Genomic DNA, 16,561 nt, shown 5'->3' with positions numbered 1-16,561 from the left:
TTAGAGACTGTACCCAACTAAAGCACTTGTAGAGGGAGCCTGGGGGAAGAAGGAGGATGATAATGACCAGTAGGAAGATAAGGAGCAGGAGGGTTATCACTAGGAGGCTAGGATCACCACAGCCATGAGGACTATGATTAGAAAAACTAAGAACTGAAAGCCCTAATCCATGAGGAATAGGGTGACAAAGGCCAGAGGGGACCATGAAAAATGCAAGAGGGTGAACAGGATCAGGGTGAAAAAGGTTGGGGTACCAGGTCCAGGGTGAGAAGGATCAGGAGGACAGAGAGGATTTAGACCAGGAGGATGAGGACTGAGTGGATCAGGACCCAAAAGAACTGAAGGACTAGCAGTAGGAGGAGCAGAATGCCCTGGGCCCATAAATTGAGGAGGGCTAGGATGGCCTCAGAGCACCGACCAGGAGCAAAGGGGTGAAGAGGACCTGGCTCAGGAGTAGCAGACCCAGGTAGACAGACCCAAGAGGAACAGAATCAAAAGAACAATGGACAGGAGGGCCAGAACAACAAAGATCAGATCAAGGAGGGCCAGAGCTAGCAGAATCAGAAGGCCGTTGATCAAGACTACCGGGATGAATATAAAGTACCAGGAAGTTCAGACACGATAGGACCAGAATTAGAAGGGTGAGGTTCCGAAGAACACTAAATTAGGATCACAAGGACTAGATAGACAATGGCAACTCACAACATGAGGACCAGGGCGATAATATTAAGACCAGAACCAGGAGTACTATTATTACGAGGACCATGAGAGAGGGGGCCAGGGTCAGAACTATAAGAACAAGGTGGAATAAGCAAACCAGGAGAACTGGTAGGACTAGGGTGGGACCAAAAGAGCAGAGGACTAGGAGGGCTAAGGAAACCAAGGTCAGTGGGACCAGCACCAGAAGGCCAGATCCAGGAGGACCAGACCCACATTGGTCAGGGGGACCAGAAACAGAAGGATTCGTAAGATGTAAACAAGGGGAACTAGATAAACCAAGGTAGCAGCACTGAGAGATAGATGGATCAGAATTAGGGTGAGGTGGATTAAAAGGGCCAGGACCGGAAGCCTATAAAGCAGGAGAACTAGGAACCAGACACAAGTGGCAATAGTAGATTGGAATGATGACCATATGGATTAGAACCAGGAAGGCCAGGGCCAGGAAGTTCTAAGGTTAGCATAAACAGTAGGTCCTGGACCATGGAACTAGAAAATGCTAGAATTATCAGTGGCTGACCAGGAGCAGCTATTGCAGAACCATGAGGACAAGGATCAGGAAGACTGGATGGAAGGATCATGGCGCGACTGATGAGGACTGTGAATATTAATACCAGGAAGACAATGGCCTGAAGAACCAAGCGACTAGGACAAGCAGGTCAAGAACTAGGAAGACCAGAGCCACCAAGGCACCTGGAAGATCAGAATAAGGAGGGCTAGGTGCCCGAAAAGGATCATGACAAGGAGGACTCGAAAGAAGGTCTAAGAGGGACTTTAAGGACATGACCTAGGGGACCAGGGCCCAAACTACTAAGTGAAGTCGATCGATCATCTCTGGTAGCAGGACCAGGATGAGGAGGATAAAATGTAGGAAGAGCAACTAGAGTAAGTAAGACCAATGGACTAAAAATGGTGGCCAGATGGATAAGAACCAAATGACAAGGTTCAGGAGCATCCACACAAGGAGAACCAGAATCAAGTGGGCTAGAACTAGATAAGGGATAGAAGCAGGAGGAACAGGACGACTAATACCAGGATGACAAGGACTAGGAAAGCTAGAACACGAGGCTAGATGGACCAAGGGTACCAGCAGAACCAGGACTCGCAAACTAGGCCTAAATGGTACATGGTTAGAAGAACCACAATACCGTGACAAGGGCCAAAATAACCAGAAAGTAACTGGAAGTGAAGGGCCACGACATGGCCCATGAAATTCACCCGACGCTGCAGGCTCGGAGGACCAGGTCCAGGAGAACTAGGCCCAAGAAAACAAAAACTCTAAGGACCTGAACTAAGAGGATCAGTTTCCAGGGGCACAAAATAGAGACTAGTACAAGTATTAGGGATAACAAGAATAGGAGGACTAGGAGGGTGATGCCATGTTCCCAGGCAGTCAGAGCCAGGAAGATAAGCAGGCCAGGGTCTCGGAAGACTAGAGCCACCAGGAGGAAAATAACAAGGAGGACTAGGTGGACTAAAATTATCATGATAAAGAGGACTGGAAAGAGTGTTAAGAGGGCCATGAAGATCATGACCTAGGGGACCAGGGTCCAAAGTACAGAGTGTAGCAGATCAATCATCTTGGGTAGCAGGACTAGGGTTAGGAGGATCAAATGTAAGAAGACCAACTAGAGTCAGTAAGACCAAGGGGCTAACAAACCGTGGCGAGAAGGATCAGGAAACAAATTAACAGGCTCAGGAGCACCCAAACGAGTAGACCCAGAATCAATTGGGCTAGTACCAGTGGGTGCAGTACTGGGTGGACCAAGAGGACAAGGAATAGAAGCACAAGTACCAGGACAATCAAAACTAGGAAGGCAAGGACTAGGAAAGCTAGGACACAAGAGGCTAGGTGGACGAAGGGGACCAGCAGAACCAGGACTTGCACACCAAGACTATGTGGTACATGGTTAGAAGAGCCACAACAAGGTGACCAATGCCAAAAAGGCCCAGAAAGGAGCAGCGTGGGAAGGTCCAAGACAAGGCCCATGGAATCCATCTAATGCTACTGGCTAGGACAACCAGGTCCAGGATTACTAGGCCCAGGAAAACCTAAACTATAAGGACCAGAACCAAGAACATCAGGTTCTTTGGGAACAGAATGGAGACTACGACAAGAATTATGAATAGCAAGACTAGGGGGACTGGGGAGGGTGAGACCAGGTGCCCAGGCAGTCAGAGCCACAGTGATAAGCTCTAAAACGATCAGATAACAGGTACACCAGGACCAAGGAGTTCAGGAAGATCAGGTGTACCAGGACCAGGAGGACCGGGGTGAGGTGAAAAAGGAGCGTTAAACAAGGGAATTCAGGGCCACAGCCAGGAGAACCAGACCAGAGGGGTAGGAACCGGATTGCCAGATGGATGCAGAAAAGAATGGCAAGGCGCACGAGGACCAAAGCAAGGATAACCAGTCCAATTGGTGTAGGACAAGGAGCAGGAAGACCAGCACCTGGAGGATCAGTACCAGATCCATGAGGACTAGAAATGTCAAGAGCATGAGGTGTAAGGTCAGTGGGATCAGGGGACCAGAATACACAAGGAGACAAAGGGGACCTATACCAAAGACACCAGGAGGACCAAGCCATGAGAACACAGTAAAGAGGACTAGAAGGATCAGGACCAAGAATACCAGCTAGAAGGACCAGGGTGAGCAAGATCCGGACAGCCAGAGAGAGCAAGATCAATGGAATTTGATCTGGATGGTCAGGCGAACTATGACCAAAGTGATCAGACCCAGAGGGCCGGGACCAGTGAGTACAAAGGATAATTAAGACAAGGTATAGGGCCAGGAGGACTAGGAAAAACCAAACCAGGAAAACAAAGCCTATGAGATCTAGGCCTAAGTGGATCAGAACATGAGAGGCCAGATGGATCAGGGGAGTCCGCAGAACCAGACCAGGAGCTTGTATACCATTAACTTGTTGAGTAGGGTGAGGAATATCAGAAGTATCATGTCAGAGGGGTGAGGGTAGGAAGGACCAGAAAGGAACAGGAAGGGCTAAGAGAAGGGGGCCTGGAAGAACCAGAATGGCCGGGAGGACCACAACCAAAAGGTCTAGATTTACAGAGATCCAAAGAAGGGGGCCAGGATTAAGAATATCAGGCTCATTGAGCACAAAACCAGGAAGACCAGGATCAGACAGGCCAGTCCAAGAGTGAAGAAGACTAGGCCTACAGGACCTAGAGGATCGGGAACAAATATCCAGGAAACCATAATCAGAAGGAAAAGCGATAAGATGATCAGGCCAAGGAGGACCAGTTGGACAACAACTAAGTGGATCAGGAAAGCCAAGACAAACATGCCAAGGAGGATCAAGCCCTGGCATACTAGGACAATATAGAATTGGTTTAGGTAGACTAGAAGGATCAGAATTAGCAGGACCAGTAATAGGACAAGAAATACAAGGGAGGGCCAAGAACCACAGGAGCCAAGACCTGAAGTACCAAGTGAAGAAGGAGGACAACGTGTAGCAGGATTAGGAAGAGGGGGTAAGGGGGAACAGGACAGCTAGAGACAGAATGAACAAGGGGACCAGAACAAGACCAAGATGACCAGACCAAGCCACAGAGAATGTAATAAGGATGACAAAGGCCAATGAATGCAGTACCAGGTGGACCAAGATGACAGGGGCCAGGTATTTAAGGATTGGGATGACCCAAACCAGGAGGGCTAGGACAAGAAAGCCATGTATGGAAGGACCCAACAGAGCAAGAGGAAAAGGGAGGATCAGTCAGACCAGGACAAAGGTGACAAGGACCAGGAAGTCCAGGAATGGCCAATACAACTAAAGGCTGGGGCCTGGAAGTGCCAGGAAGGCCCTGGGCCAGAAGAATGTATGGCATTACAAAGCATACATTTACAATGCATGCCTTTACAATGCAGTTTTTACATCGCAACCTCCTTTACAACGCATTCTTTTACATGTCATTACATCACATTTTCAAAAACTACCTTAACAACGCATTCCAATACATCACATTATACCTTTACAACGCATACCTTTACAATTCATACCATTACATCGCATTTAAGGTAAGTGTTGGATAGTATAGGGGTAATAATTACTATTCTAACTCCAGTGAGTGCAACAGTAGGGTAAGTGTTGTATAGTGTAGGGGTAAAAATTACTATTCTAACTCCAGTGAGTGCAACAGTAGGGTAAGTGTTGTATAGTGTAGGGGTAAAAATTACTATTCTAACTCCAGTGAGTGCAACAGTAGGGTAAGTGCTGGATAGTGTAAGGGTACTGTGCGTTGTAATGGTATGCATTGTAAAGACTTGCGATGTAATGCATGTATTGTAGTGACATGCGTTGTAATGACAAGCGTTGTAGTGACATGCAATGTAATGGCTGCGTTGTAATGACATGCTACGTAAAGGATGTTGCGATGCAATGACTGCTATGTAAAGGTAGTGCGATGTAATGACTGTGTTGTAAAGGTTTTTTCCCGAGCCAGGAAGGACTATAACCAGGAGTACCAAATTCAGAAACCTAGTACCAAGATAAGTGCTACTAAGGGGACCAGGATAAAAAGGAGGACCAGGTGGACCAAAACTACACAGACAAGAGGCGTTTGAACAGGACCAATAGTAGAACCAGGACCAAGAGGCACAGAAGGACCCCAATGAGAAAGAAGGGGACAGGGAGGAGTAGGAGACCTATGTGATTCCAGGCCATATGTATTAGGATATGCCTTTTGTATACAGTTGTTATTCATGCCTCTTATGCTGTCAACCTCTAGAAACCCGCTCGTTTTCAACCCATTTATAGAACTGATGGTATTTACTGAAAACTCAAAGCATGCAACATGAATAAAAAGCAAGGACTGTCACACTCTGAGTTCTGATTGATAGCTGGTGCTGTCTGAAACTGGGAGAGTGATGTAAGGGGGATCTGGTAGCAGAGAGCCTGAAACTTCACAAAATGGACTAATGGTGGATGGGTGAAAAGGGTGTGATCAGTGAAGCATGGCAGAAAGGGTTTGAGAAGTTCAGAGTGCTAAAGTCACCAAAAGGTGTTTATGGCCAACAAAGACAGGGGCCAAAGGGTAATGGCAATTAGCAAAGTGAGCTCAAGTTCATAAGAAGGGGATGACGAGAAGAGAAGGGATTATGCTCCCTGCATATAAAAGTTCTCCTATGGCACACAAGTCTCTGAGTAAACAAGCATTTGCAATGCAATAGGTCTCGCATTTACGCGAGTTTGAGCTATTGGCATTGTAAATGACAATGCCTTTTATTTATGTTTTGTTTATGTTTGGTTAATATGTAAATAAAAATGCTTTGTCATTTACAATGCTAATAGCTTAAACTCTCACAAAAGCGAGACCTATTGCATTGCAAATTCTTGTTATAAAAGATTACATTCATACCAAATACATAGCAGGGCAGTTGCAATGTTTTTGACCATTGACACAAAATATTAGCCAAACCCAGCTCTTCATAGTTACTAAAAACAAGAACTTTGGCATCATCGAGTTGTAGGTTTTCTATGACGAAGCCCCATGTTGTTTATCATCTAATGTGTAAACATTATACAAAAAAGAAAGCATCTCATCTGAAGAAGGCGCTATAAAACCCTTAGTAACTCTCTATCACCAAATCCATCCCAACACTCGAATGCCATGTGAGGGTTATTGAGGCACTGAATAAATGCCAGAGCTGTAAGTATTGGTGCAATAACCACCATTATACTACACTACCTATATACAAGTATATATTACTCCTCTGTTTCAAACCACATCTTAACCACAAACAATTGACTTACAGAGCAGCATTCACAACCCTCAGGCACTTCTGATGTACAACGACAAAATCAACTTTGGGTTCCAATTGTGCTTTTGAGGATCTACTCTTGCAGCACCAAATCCCAACTGACATTTTCCCAGCTATAAACAGACATAGTACATAATTAAAGTAAATCACACCATTGTTGAACAGTCATTCACGTACAACTTTAGTAAGTGCCATTCACAAAACTGCAAACTGCAATTACAAACTCAGGGCTTTCGGACTAAGCCCACTGAGTATAATATGCAAGTCGTTTCACGTCACTGTTTCTACAACTTTCCATTTTCATTGCAAAACTAAGCTCATTCTCCTCCAACAGTGAGGCCGTAGTACGCACAGCTGTATTGTGCGCTCAAAAAATAATTCTGTCTAAGGGGTTAACCCTCTGAGCTGCAGCCTGACCTGCACTCCCTGGGTGCTGCAGTAAGAAGATAAGGGTAGGTGGTTACAGTGTCTGCCGGCAGATGCTGGGAGGGAGAGCATGGCCGGGGTGGGTGGGGGGAGAGCTGCACTCCCCGTGACCCCCTGCGCCTCGGCTCTCCGTTGCTTCTTCACACCCGTGGTGAAGAATTTTCTTATCTGCTTGTTAAATAAACAAGCAGATAAGAAAAGTCTTCACGACAGCCGCAAACCAGGCCATGGTGTCCGGAGGGGCTGTCTGAATAACAGACAGGGTGGCAACCAAAAACACTCCTTTCCATTGGGAAGCCAACTTTTACCATAAACACTGATGCTACCCAATGGAAAAGAGGGACGGGGTTTAGAGTCCCCTTTAGAAATTTTTTATACCAATATCTCCTGGAGAGGCGGAGCAGCTGCGCCCTAAAAAGAGCTTGGATTGGCAGCTGTATTAGTACTGAGCACGAAGGCCAGCAGTAGCAGCTTCAGCACTAGATGAGCAGTCTGCGAAACTCTGAGGGAAAGTTGAAGGGTGGTAGAGCTACATATGTGACAGAAAGGATTGGAAGGGCAGCAAAGAGACCCTGAATGTCAAGCCATGTAGAGTCGGTGTGACTTCCAGGCCTTTCTGCAGACATCCATGTTTGTGTTGATAGTGTGTATGTGCAGTGGATAATTATCAAGTATGTAGAAGTAAGACTCTGGTCCTCATTTATGGGGATTTGGCACATATTTTTACTTGTTACTCCTCACCTCAGGATGCGCAATATTTTGACTCATTCCCAGGTTTGCAAGTCCTTATAAATCTGGGAATGTGTCAGAAACTGTGGGAGTTGCTTGGGAACACCCACCACAACACTCATGGAACAACTCTCTTGCGCAGAGTAAGGTGACATAACGATTTGCGCCTGACTGCCCCACAGGCGGCTCCGATGACCGGAGCCGCGTGTAGGGCAGTCAGGCGCAGGAAATCCCTACTAGCAGGTGCTAAATAGCACTACGACCCCAGTGTTTTAGAGGCTCAGGGTGCCAACACCATTTTTGGCAGCAAGTTCTCCAATGCAGAAACCTCTTAGGAAATAAGTAGGCACACATCAGCCTTTTTAGTATAAAAATTAACTTTTCTCTAAATAAGAAGCATTTTTTCAAAAGACGTGAGTAAGGTGGGGATCTGTGCACCCCGTCCTGAAGAAGAAGCCTAGCTTCGAAACATGTGAACGCACACACGAGGTAATGTACATTGATATACACAATACCTTAGAATCACCCTTTTAACAGTACCAGCCCGGGGATCCAATAAATTTTTTTGTAAAACCTCACGTGCCAGGTACTTTTTAACATCACTATATCACTTCGGATCCCACCACTCACCTATGTACAAAAAACCACACATAGCCAATAAAAAGTGCTCCCACGTAGTCGCTGGTTAGCAGCACGCCGCACCCCGTAGAGGGGTGCGAAGACCCCCATGATGAAGCATGACACCAAGGGTCCTTTTGGTGTGTGAGGGGTATTTAAAAAGCACTGCATGCTCCCCACCATAGTAGGGATCACCCTAACATACTATCTCCGTGGATTATCTTTGTTTATGAAGTTCTCTAAACGCAACACAACTATATACACAGGTATGTCTTGATGCTACTAATGTCAATATAGTGGATTTCTATCACTTGGTGTGTGAAACCCCCAAACTATATTTTACAGTGTTTTTAATGATTATAATTGAGGTAAAATCTGACCTTGACATTCATATTGATAAACCATTAAATATTCATATACTTTATTTTTTCACATTTAAGGACCTTTATTGTTGTCCAATTCACTACCTGCCACAACATGTACTGCTGCTCCTAGCACTTCACCAAAACTTGGACCGGCATCACAGAGCACATAGATGGTAAAGAAAGGAAAGTGAAATGTCTGCTCTTTTGGTTTTGGGTGCACTTTTTTGATTTATCACTGGCAGGCTAGCTGTATGCATATTGCCATGCATCTTTATTTGTAACCTGGTCAATATGTAATGTAAATGCTGATTCATTTATTTTGTGTCTGATAAAATTACCCTTCAACTTGGAATTCTAAAAGAAGCACTATAATATACCTGTTTGGTATTGTGTTAACTTTGCACCAGATGAAACTTAGTATGGCTCAAAGTTTGTGTATAAACAATCAAAATATCATCTTCAAGTTTGAGTTAGGAGGGCTTACTCTCTTCTATATGTCTCTTCTCCCGGTGTCCATCTTGCGAACATCAACACCGATGACAGTACGGGACCTACTGACAACTGCATTTAGGCTGTCAGTCAGGTAAGTCTGGGAACCATGGATCTTAACTTCTACATCTTCTCATTAGTCATTTCACTAACTTTATTCATACTGTTTAATTTATACAAAAAGTTTAAACTGTTTCATTAGTGTTTATTGTTTCCCTTTCACATATTTAGCTGTAATGTGTCAGCATTTGTTGTCAGGATCACCTTCATAGTTTGTCAATAATCAATGAGGATAATTCTTTTCTCTAAAGCTGCTGGATCAAGCGATACATTGGTAACACCAATTACGGGAACACTGGTTTAGCAGTTGACAATATGGGGGGCAATGCAGAAAAAAAACTGCTGGTGTGTTGGAATTTTCAAGATATAATAATTCCAAGCATGGATCAACCTTTAATTTCATGTGTTTCTTTATGTTCACATACCTGGTTTTACTAAATTAATTTCAAGGCAATGTCAATTAAAGTGCTGTGTTTAACCAAGGACACAAAGCTGTATTGTGCTTGAACTCTTTACATCTTCTTCTTGGTGATACTGTGGACATTGCCCTGAATGAGAATGCTGCACCATCTACAAATGGGATGATGGTCATGCATAGAAGGTGACTCTCCATCTATAGCTATCTCTCTAAAGAACACCGTCAGATGACAGGCAGACACATGCGCTGGATAACATACCAAAATATTACCTGGGCATGGCTAAGATGGCATGAGTACACTTTAAAAATTTGAGGTAAGAGAGTGCAAGGCAACATGCTTTGGCCATGAAGATGATAGAGGCAATATGCAAAACATGCCAATGTCATTCTTCACAACCAATACATGCATAGGATTATACAGAGGAAATACCAAATGCCAACCTAAAACCTCTGTCCCAATCACCTGCACCACCTCAACCTCCACCACTATCAACGCAACCACCATCAATCCAATCACCAGAACCTCACCCACCCACAAGACAAGCCCACTCTCAAACAATCACACCACCAGTATTGCGTAGGATCAAGCACAGTTTACGAGCTTGCAATGGTCACTCTAAGTCAGATAAAAACCCAATACACACGTTTAAGGGGGCATATTGTCATTCCAGAATTGATTTCAATGTATTGGACTTACCAGCTTGGCAATTCCTGAGTTACATGAAGAAAATTGAAAGAGAAGACAATGATCATAATGCCTTGGATCTAGATCTAGATCATATGTTTATTCTCTCCAACTGTAAATCAGCAGGAGAGGTTTTTTACCTAATTGTGACAAGCAACAATCGGCGAAGGATCAAATGGCCCAAGATAGAGGGTAACCAAGATATTATCGCTCAGATATCTAAAAAAGTAATTCGAGCACTCATTGACATGAGAGCACAGGGAAGTGTGCTTCAATCAACTGTCAAGTGTTATATTATGCTAACTGAGGAAATTGAAGACTTCTGTAAAAAAGGGAAGAGCTCTACTAATTATAATAACAAAGTAATTTGGGTCAATGAGTCTTGCAAGTTGGCAAGGAAAGAACACATGGGAGCCATCAAATCTAGACACAAATCGATAGTGGCACAAAAAAGGTATCTATGCATCAAAGCTCAATAATTAGCAAAAAGATAATGGGAAGAAGGACATTGGTGAGATCAAACCATAGCAGCTAAAAGTAAGAATAGTAAGCTGTTGTGGCATATTGTGGTTAAGGGTAGTAAGAGACAGGTCCTTGCTGAAGATTACTACATCCAACTGATGGCTTGGGAAAGCCATTTTAGCAAACTCTATGCCTCTGAGATCCAAATTACACTGAAAATAGATAATCCATTAAGTGCAGGCTTAAAGAGAGACTCAAGGGATACTAACCTCATTGACTTTAGCCTGGAGGAAACCAGGCTTTCTCTTTCCACACTGCAGAGAGGGAAAGCGCTGTGTCTAGAAAAAAACCCAGGGCACCTGTTTCTCTCTGAAGTGGAAATATGGAGTGTTGTCCACAAGAACTGTTTTAATGCTATTTAAATGGTGCTCAAGTCCCTGGCACTCGAATAGGGGTGGAAGTGGTCCCAGTGCACGAATATGGAGATAAAAATGACCCTGCTAACTATAGGCTGATGAGCCTGATAGACATATCCCGAAAATTGTTTGGTAGACATCTGCTGGGCAGATTACATGACTGGATTTAGGAAAATGAAATTCTCTCACCCCTACGGGCTGGCTTCAAAGAAAATACAGGCACAATTTACCAGCTTTTTAGATTTGTTATAATTTTGTGGAAGTAGGTGGTGATTAAGAAAGAACATGTGTACATGGTATTTGTGGATTTACGGGCCACCTTTGACCTAATCTCCAGCAGGAAATTGTGCGGTGTTGTAGCGCTGTTAGGTGTCACAGGCTACCTGCTACAAATGATTATTAGGCTCCACCAGGGAAACTATGGCGAGATAAGCTAAAACATAATAGGAAACTCTCATAAAGCATTAAGGTGGGCAGAGGGGTGCAACAGGGTCCCAACATTGTCCTGGTCCCAACATTGTTCACCCTATACATCAATGAACTACTTAAGTCCTTACACAACTGCATTGGGGACCCTCCTAAGATAGCTGGTAGCCCAGTCACATCTTTAATGTTTGCGGATGATACAATACATATACCCAGAACATCAATGGGACTAAAAAAACAACTGAATAGAATTTCAGCTGCATGTGATGAGTTTGGCCTTGAAGTGAATGTAAATAAGACAAAATGTATGGCGTTTAATTCCCACAAATCATTTCAGGGCATAGTGATGCTGGGAAACACCATGTTAGAACAAGTGAATTAATTTGTCTAATTAGGGGTTAGATTCTCATATACAATAGCATGATCCCCACACATTTTTAATTTCCAGCTCACCCTACAGCATGTTAGCTCTGCCATATTTAAAAAGTTGAAAGCAAGTACACATAGGCAGTTACCCCTGCTATTACCATCTAGCGGGCAAAATTAGTAAGTGCTGCTTTATATGGTGCTTTGATCTGGGGCTTTCAGAATGCAGGGCCCATTGAGAAAACAGAAAATATCTTTATGAGATCAATACTGGACTTACCATGTAGTGCATACTTAAAGCCAACATGTTTGGACTTTGGTCTCTAAAACATCGCACATGTGGCAGCATTCAGACTCCTAGCCTATTGGACAGTACTTTGGTATAATTGCACACAACTCCTCATGACAGAATCATTTCTGGAAATGATAGCATTGGATAAACAAAGGGAGCATTCACTGGTTAAAATATGTCAAAACCTGCCTTTTTAATCTCGGAATGAGTGAACTGTGGACCAATCCCCACAGCATGAAGATATCCCTTAAGAGGAGATACTGGTCCCATACTTGTGCCCATTGTTTAACCCCTTCCACACTCATGACGAGCTGGGCTCGTCATGGTGTAGCCTCCTCAAACACTGATGACGAGCCCAGCTCGTCATAAAACAATGTAAAACAACAATTTGCAGCACAGAGGGGGAAAACGCATAGCAGCCATGGAGTTAAACCCTACTATGGTGGGGGATTTAACTGGCAGGTTTTTGGACTTCAAAGACAATCCTCATTGTGAGAAGTTCATGAACCAGATTAAACCCCGAAAGCAAAATCCTTAGATCTTCAATTTAGATATGGCGTACTGCCACTTAAGGGTTTTCGCTATAGATGGAATGACCAAATACCTCGTACCTATGTCCATTCTACCCAGATAGCCCTGAAATAGAGGATTTTTTTTATATTCCTCTGTCCCAGATATGCTGCAAATAGGAGGTACTGGTTAGTAAGAATCAGTCGTATCTTGTCTGTAAGACAAATGAGGGCTACTAATAGAATATTTGGAAGTGACACAACTGAATGGCCGATTTTTGCCTCATCAAGATATTTGTTTTATGCATGGAGATTTAGATATAAGATTACACCATTGTATGACAAGTAAGAATGTAGTTCTTTGAGCAAACTATCCGTCACAGCCAGAAGATTGATTAGGACCGTGAAATTAGTTACAACAAAGGTCTTTTTCTTATTTACTGATTAAGTGTTAACCTCCTAGGTGTCTCCTAGATAGTTTTGAGTACTGCTGTATACTGTGCCCAGTTTTGATCTTGTATTTTAATGCATATTAACTAAATTATGACGACATGTACAGATGGTAGTAGGACATTTCTATTACGTGATGATAAAATGTGAGCAGGATTCTCAATTTCTTTTTAAAATATGTGATTTTTTACTGTTTGAATGGAAAATGTGTATTTAGTTTTATATTTAATGTCATGTGCTTTTATGGTTTTGTCAGAAACCAAAAAAAGATTATTACTACTAGTATTGTGTAGGCAGAGTAGTAAATAAAAACTCAAAATACCTTTTGTTTGGCTAAATGACTCTATCCTGAAACACACTTGCTGCAAACCTTTATGAAAAATAGAATACTGCATGTCTTTTTTTAATTAAAAAATGTGTGTCTAGCTTTCATCTGTAATAAATGTTTGATGTTGAAGGTACTACATAGGAAAGTGTTATTTACGTTTTAATCTTTATATACCTTCAAACGACATTGCAACATGCCATTATTATAGTGAGACTTTTACAAAAAGACAAGGGAACCCAAAAGGTATGCCGTAGGGACCTTGGGCAGTATCATATTACACAGAACATTTGTCCCTATTTATGGACAGAATAATGTACAGAAACAATAATCATACACTTGATAAGTGATATGTCTTTTGTCCAGCCGGACAAGAAATGTATTTTTAGCGTTCAAATAGATTTCACAAGATGTGAGAACCAATTAATGAAAAGCGGGCACAGCCATGACCCTTAACATTCAAGACAAAACAACGAAAAAATGGCCAAAAGGGCAAAGCAAAAATCTGTCTGTATACTTGTAGTATCTCTCCCAACCCCCAGTGCAGAGCCCTTTTTTTGGCTCTTTGGGGAAGTGCATGCTTAGGTCTCCATACCTTTTGTTGAATTTAGATATCCATGCCAAATTTGTGTCCTTTTTCACAACATCCTGGGGATTCCAAAGGTACCCAAGGTTAGTGGATTACCTTGGACGGGACCAGGTAGGTAGCCAAAAGCTAGCTATCTTTTGAGATTCTTCGGGGAAAAATAGGAAAAAAGCACCCTGGATAAAAGTGTCTGTTTTTATTTTCCTAAAAATGGCATCAACATGAGAGCAACAGCTGTGGGATACCCTTCTGTGCTATTGATGCCAACATGTCCATTGAAAAATGAAGAGATGGGGCATGCCAAGTGACAGGGGATCTTTATCTGGGGGAGACATTCATCACCTTCGAGGATGCCCAGGACTCCTTCAGGGTCGGCCCGGGCCATTTCGTACATCGTGCCCAACTGGAGCATGTGGTGAAGGAGGTGTGGAGTGATTTCTCTGCTGTGCCGATGTCCTCAGAGGTGCTGGGTGGCCTAATTGGGTGGGGATGAAAGACACCTAATTGTACACTTTTATAGGGCATTTAGCAGGTGACATGTTTAAGCAGCCATACACAGCGCGACTAGCCTGGGGCGTGAGTTGGGAGAGACTATTGCAGACATTGATTGAGCTTGCGCAGCAGCCTTGTTGCACACAGTATACTGTAATAATAGATTCAAGCTACTTCATTTTCATGTTTTTTTACACCGCACTTACATAACACCTTACCCAATAAATAGAATTATTCCCTCTAGAGGGGCTAAATGTGTGTGCTGTGGGAATGCGGGTGCTACATTTTTGCATTTGGCCAGGGAGTGCATTGGGGTTCAAACGTTCTGGGGACAGGTGTTACCGAAAATTGAGAATGCCACCAGAGTAGTGATCCCTCTAATGCCGCTTGCCTGCCTGCTAGGCATGGTGGAAGGACCCAAAAGATGCAAAATCTCCTACAATCTTGCCCAGGTAGCTCTTCTTCTGGCCAAACATCACATAGCCATTAGCTGGTTGGGCACTAGGGTGTCACTGGTAGCTCAGTGTAATGGGGGATGGCAGAGGAACACCCTACATGCGGTTGTTCCGCACTGATGAGAAGGCGGTGGAAGAAATATTGCTATGGGCCCAATTGCTTGAACACTTAAAGGGGGAGGGGGAATCCAGCACAGCAAACTTCTTGGAGGATGAGGGATGATTGTCCTGGCTAAAGTATAAGCTGATGTGACAATAATATGGAAACAGTGGCTGGGCGATGGCGCACACTCCAGTTGGGTTAATCGCTGTCCATATACATTACAAAATCTTTGTGCTTCAGGAGGAGGGAGAGCCACCTAATCTCCGACAAAACAGAAGAAGATCTAAGTCTTCTCCTTACACAAATTTATTATTAAGCTCCAAGCACTCAGTGGTATAATCACAAATGTTAAATCCAGTTATTAATGTCCAATGTCTTTTTATGTAGACACATTTTCTTATCTGGTTATAATTTTCATCTGTACACAGCTTTTTTCTTGTTCGACAGCCCCTTGAGCAATGCTAACATGTGTTTCGTCTGTTTTTATTTACAACTGGACTTCGTCAGGGCTCATAGCAATAGTTAAATTCATCAAGGCTGAAATACACAAAATCGTGTGGTAAGGAAATGAAGAAAATCAATATGTTGCAATACAACCTCATGTATAAATAGTTCTACATCTAAAAATGCAATTGTCTCTTTATTATGGTACATAGTAAACGACATATTATAGGGGTTGCTTTCCAGATGTTCTTTAAAACCGTGTAATTGCTCATTTGTGCCAGTCCCTATTAAAAGAATATCATCTATATACCTGCCCCAAAAGTATATATGCTGTATCCAATTGCTTCCTGGTGTGCCCCAGATCCACTCCCTCTCAAACCAACCCATAAAGAGGTTGGCGTAAGAGGAAGCAAATCTGGATCCCATAGCTGTACAGCTTATTTGTTAGTACCATCTACCCTCCAACAAGAAAACATTATTCTGAAGGATAGTACCAATTATCTTCATGCTCATCTCAGTTTGTAAAAGTAATTCTGCAGGACTCTTCTGTAAATAATGTTTAATGGCAGTCATGCCAAACTCATGAGTAATGTTTGTATAGAGGGATACGACATAGAAAGTAACTAAGTTCATCTCCTCATCCCACAAAATGTCATTCATCATATTTAAAACATGCTTCGTATCCCGAATATACGATGCTAGTGATGGTACTATGGGTTTCAAAAAAGTATCCACAAACTGAGACAGATGTTCTGTGGGGCCCCTATGCCGGATACTATCGGTCGGCCTGGTGGAAAAGGTGCAGACTTATGAATCTTTGGAAGAGTATATAGGCATGGGTACCTAGGTTTAACAAGCTTGAGAAATGTATATTCCTCCAAAAAAAGTATCCCTTGCTCATGCCATTGTTTAAGTTAATTGTTAATGGTATTAGTAATATTTATTATCG

Source organism: Lissotriton vulgaris, chromosome 7 (genome assembly GCF_964263255.1).
Source record: "Lissotriton vulgaris chromosome 7, aLisVul1.2, whole genome shotgun sequence".
In the NCBI taxonomy this organism is placed as follows: Eukaryota; Metazoa; Chordata; class Amphibia; order Caudata; family Salamandridae; genus Lissotriton; species Lissotriton vulgaris.
Note: the sequence above shows the minus strand (reverse complement) of the source record.